General features: G+C 52.4%; 1 non-coding gene across 1 annotated transcript; it reads right to left on the bottom strand.

Moving 5' to 3' along the window:
• Positions 1-3,537: 3,537 nt before the first annotated feature.
• On the bottom strand, positions 3,538-3,696 carry LOC143159137 (U1 spliceosomal RNA). Its single transcript, XR_012995128.1, has one exon. It is a non-coding gene; the product is annotated as a U1 spliceosomal RNA (small nuclear RNA).
• Positions 3,697-4,437: the final 741 nt, after the last annotated feature.

Here is a 4,437-nt window from a genome sequence, read left to right on the forward strand (position 1 = left end):
GAGGGGACACAGCTGGGACAGCTGACCCCAACTGGCCAAAGGGATATTCCACACCATATGATGTCATGCTCAGCATATAAAGCTGGGGGAAGAAGAAGGAAGGGGGGGACATTCAGAGTTATGGCATTTGTCTTCCCAAGTAACTGTTATGCATGATGGAGCCCTGCTTTCCTGGAGATGGCTGAACGTCTGCCTGCTGATGGGAAGGAGTGAATAAATTCCTTGTTTTGCTTTGCTTGCGTGCATGGCTTTTGCTTTAAATATTAAACTGTCTTTATCTCAACCCATGATTTTTCTCACTTTTACCCTTTCGATTCTCTCCCCCATCCCACCAGGGGGGAGTGAGCGAGCGGCTGCGTGGTGCTTAGTTGCCGGCTGGGGTTAAACCACGACAAAAGCCAAAGAGCTGGTGCTGAAGAACTAATGTCATAGAATCATAGAATCATTAAGGTTGGAAAAGACCTCTAAGATCATCGAGTCCAACTGTCAACCCAACACCACCATGCCCACTAAACCATGTCCCTAAGCGCCTCATCCACTCGTCTTTTAAATACCTCCAGGGATGGGGACTCCACCACTTCCCTGGGCAGCCTGCTCCAATGTTTAACCACTCTTTCAGTAAAGACATTTTTCCTCACGTCCAATCTAAACCTCCCCTGGAGCAACTTGAGGCCATTTCCTCTCGTCCTATCGCTTGTTACTTGGGAGAAGAGACCGACACCCACCTCGCTACAACCTCCTTTCAGGTAGTTGTAGAGAGCGATGAGGTCTCCCCTCAGCCTCCTCTTCTCCAGGCTAAACAACCCCAGTTCCCTCAGCCGCTCCTCAGAAGACTTGTGCTCCAGACCCCTCACCAGCCTCGTTGCCCTTCTCTGGACACGCTCCAGCACCTCAACATCCTTCTTGTAGTGAGGGGCCCAAAACTGAACACAGCATTGGAGGTGCGGCCTCACCAGTGCCGAGTACAGGGGCACGATCACATCCCTGCTCCTGCTGGCCACACTCTTTCTGATACAGGCCAGGATGCCGTTGGCCTTCTTGGCCGCCTGGGCACACTGCCGGCTCATGTTCAGCCGGCTGTCGACCAACACCCCCAGGTCCTTTTCCGCCAGGCAGCTTTCCAGCCACTCTTCCCCAAGCCTGTAGCGCTGCATGGGGTTGTTGTGGCCCAAGTGCAGGACCCGGCACTTGGCCTTGTTGAATCTCATACAGAACCATACCTCTGGGCCCATCGATCCAGCCTGTCCAGGTCCCTCTGCAGAGCCTTCCTACCCTCCAGCAGATCAACGGTCCCGCCCAACTTGGTGTCGTCTGCAAACTTACTGAGGGTGCACTCAATCCCCTCATCCAGATCATCAATAAAGATATTAAACAAGACCGGCCCCAGTACTGAGCCCTGGGGAACACCGCTCGTGACCGGCCGCCAACTGGATGTAACTCCATTCACCACAACTCTCTGGGCCCGGCCATCCAGCCAGTTTTTTACCCACAGAAGACTACACCTGTCTAAGTCATGAGCCGCCAGCTTCTCGAGGAGAATGCTGTGGGAGACGGTGTCAAAGGCCTTGCTGAAGTCCAGGTAGACCACATCCACAGCCTTTCCCTCATCCACTAGGTGGGTCACCTGGTCATAGAAGGAGATCAGGTTGGTCAAGCAGGACCTGCCTCTCATGAACCCGTGCTGGCTAGGCCGGATCCCCTGGTTGTCCCGCTCATGCCTTGTGAGCGCCCTCAAGATGAACCGCTCCATAATCTTCCCCGGCACCGAGGTCAGGCTGACAGGCCTGTAGGTCCCCGGATCCTCCTTCCGGCCCTTCTTGTAGATGGGCGTCACATTGGCAAGCCTCCAGTCGTCCGGGACCTCCCCCGTTAACCAGGACTGCTGATAAATGATGGAGAGTGGCTTGGCAAGCTCCTCTGCCAGCTCCCTCAGCACTCTTGGGTGGATCCCATCCGGCCCCATAGACTTGTGAGCGTCCAGGTGGCGTAGCAGGTCGTTGACTGCTTCCTCTTGGATTATGGGGGGTTCATCCTGCTCACCGTCCCTGTCTTCCAGCTCGGGGGGCCGAGTACCCTGAGGATAACTGGTCTACCTATTAAAGGCTGAGGCAAAGAAGGCATTAAGTACCTGAGCCTTTTCCTCATCCTCGGTGACAGTGTTCCCCCCCGCATCCAATAAAGGATGGAGATTCTCCTTGGCTCTCTTCTTGTCATTAATATATTTGTAAAAACTTTTTTTGTTGCCTCTAACAACAGCGGCCAGATTGCGTTCTAGCTGGGCTTTTGCCTTTCTAATTTCCTCTTTGCATGACCCAATGAGACCCATGTACTCTTCTTGAGTGAGTTGCCTGCCCCTTCTTCCACAAGCGGTAAACTCTCCTTTTTTTCCTGAGTCCCAGCAAGAGCTCCCTGTTCAGCCAGGCCGGTCGTCTTCCCCGCCCGTTCTTCTTACGGCGTACAGGGACAGCCTGCTCCTGCGCCTTTAAGACTTCCTTCCTGAAGATCGTCCAGCCTTCCTGGACCCCTCTGCCCTTCAGGACCGTCTCCCACGGGACTCTCTCAACCAGTGTCCTGAACAGGCCAAAGTCCGCCCTCCGGAAGTCCATGGTTGTGGTTTTGCTGGCCCCCCTCCTTACTTCACCAAGAAGCGAGAATTCTATCATTTCATGGTTGCTAAGCCCAAGACGGCCTCCGACCACCACATCTCCCACCAGTCCTTCTCTGTTAGTAAACAGCAGGTCAAGCGAGGCACCTCCCCTGGCAGGCTCACTTACCAGCTGTGTCAGGAAGTTGTCTTCCACACACTCCAGGAACCTCCCAGACTGCTTCCTCTCTGCCGTGTTGTATTTCCAGCAGACATCCGGGAAGTTGAAGTCCCCCACGAGAACAAGGGCTAGCGATTGTGAGACTTCTGCCAGCCGCTTGTAGAATGTTTCATCTGCCTCTTCATCCTGGTTGGGTGGTCTATAAGAGGCTCCCAGCAGGATATCTGCCTTGTTGGCCTTCTCCCTCATCCTTACCCATAAACACTCGACCATGTCATCATCACAGTCATTGAGCTCTAGAGAATTGAAACACTCCCTAACATACAGAGCCACCCCACCGCCTCTCCTTCCTCGCCTGTCCCTTCTGAAGAGTCTATAGCCGTCCATTGCAGCTCTCCAATCATGAGAGTCACTCCACCATGTTTCTGTGATGGCAACTAAGTCATATCTCTCCCGCTGCACAATGGCTTCCAGCTCCTCCTGTTTGCCGCCCATGCTGCGTGCATTGGTGTAGATTCACTTGAGCTGGGCTATCAATTTCGCCCCCGGCATTGGCATGCCACCCCTAGGCTCATCTCTAGTGAGCCTGGTTTTATCCCCTTCGCGCTTTGAACCTAGTTTAAAGCCCTTTCGATGAGCCCCACCAATTCATGAGCAAGGATCCTTTTCCCCCTGTGAGATAGCTGGACTCCATCTGTCACCAGCAGGCCCAGTGCCGTGTAAACCTCCCCATGATCAAAAAAGCCAAAATTCCGCCAATGGCACCAGCCCCTGAAGCACAAACGCAGTCTCCCACTACCACAAATTATGCAATCGAGTTTCCCGCATTTGGGGAAATCGCAGGGGTCAGCACACCCAGAGTGCAGGGGATGAGCCTCACCCTGGGAAAACCACCTGCCTGATCACGGTGTCTCCCCTGCCAGGTAAGTATGTCCATGGCATGCGGATGGGAGGGGGTTGCTGGTTTTGTTCAGTGGGAGGATTCCAGACTAGGTCTAGTCCACTTATGTGGGCTGACTGTCCTTCCATCTTTGCAGTGCATTAGGAGTGTAACTATCACTTAATTTTATCTAAACTGAATACGGCTTGAGCATGGAGACTTCTCTGTAATGCAAATCAAAGTGTAGTAAATGGGGACAAGGCAAATGAAATCCTGATCCAAACTACTGTGTTACTGTGGGCACATCCTGAGCTGTAAGAGATGAAGGATGCAGCTTCCTGGCAATGTAAACCAATCTAAGCCAGAGCTGTTGTAGTCCTACCCCACAACGATTTTCCCCATGACCTACTTTTTATTTCTCCTCCATTATGTTGGCAAGGTGCTTGCCTGGCAAAGCACCATGGTTTCAGGGTATTCAAAAAGATTAAAAAAAAAAAAAATCAAAACACCCTGGTTTTCCATTCACTTCAGTGTTTTTCCCCTTTTCCTCCCAAACCCAGTGCAACATGGAGTCAGATGAGCTCCAGTGCTCCAGGTGGGAACACTCAGCTGGTGACAGAGTTGGAGATCAGTTGAAAGAGTTCAAGGACAGGACCATAGTAGACCTGACTGGCTTACGATCAATACAGAGGACTGTATCTTTAGATTGGAGACCAAATTCACTAAAGAAGCAGCAACAGGACGCATTCTGAAAACATCTGTGCCTGGTATCTCCGTGGTGCGACACAGCAA

This window comes from Aptenodytes patagonicus, chromosome 3, assembly GCF_965638725.1.
Source record: "Aptenodytes patagonicus chromosome 3, bAptPat1.pri.cur, whole genome shotgun sequence".
NCBI lineage: Eukaryota > Metazoa > Chordata > Aves > Sphenisciformes > Spheniscidae > Aptenodytes > Aptenodytes patagonicus.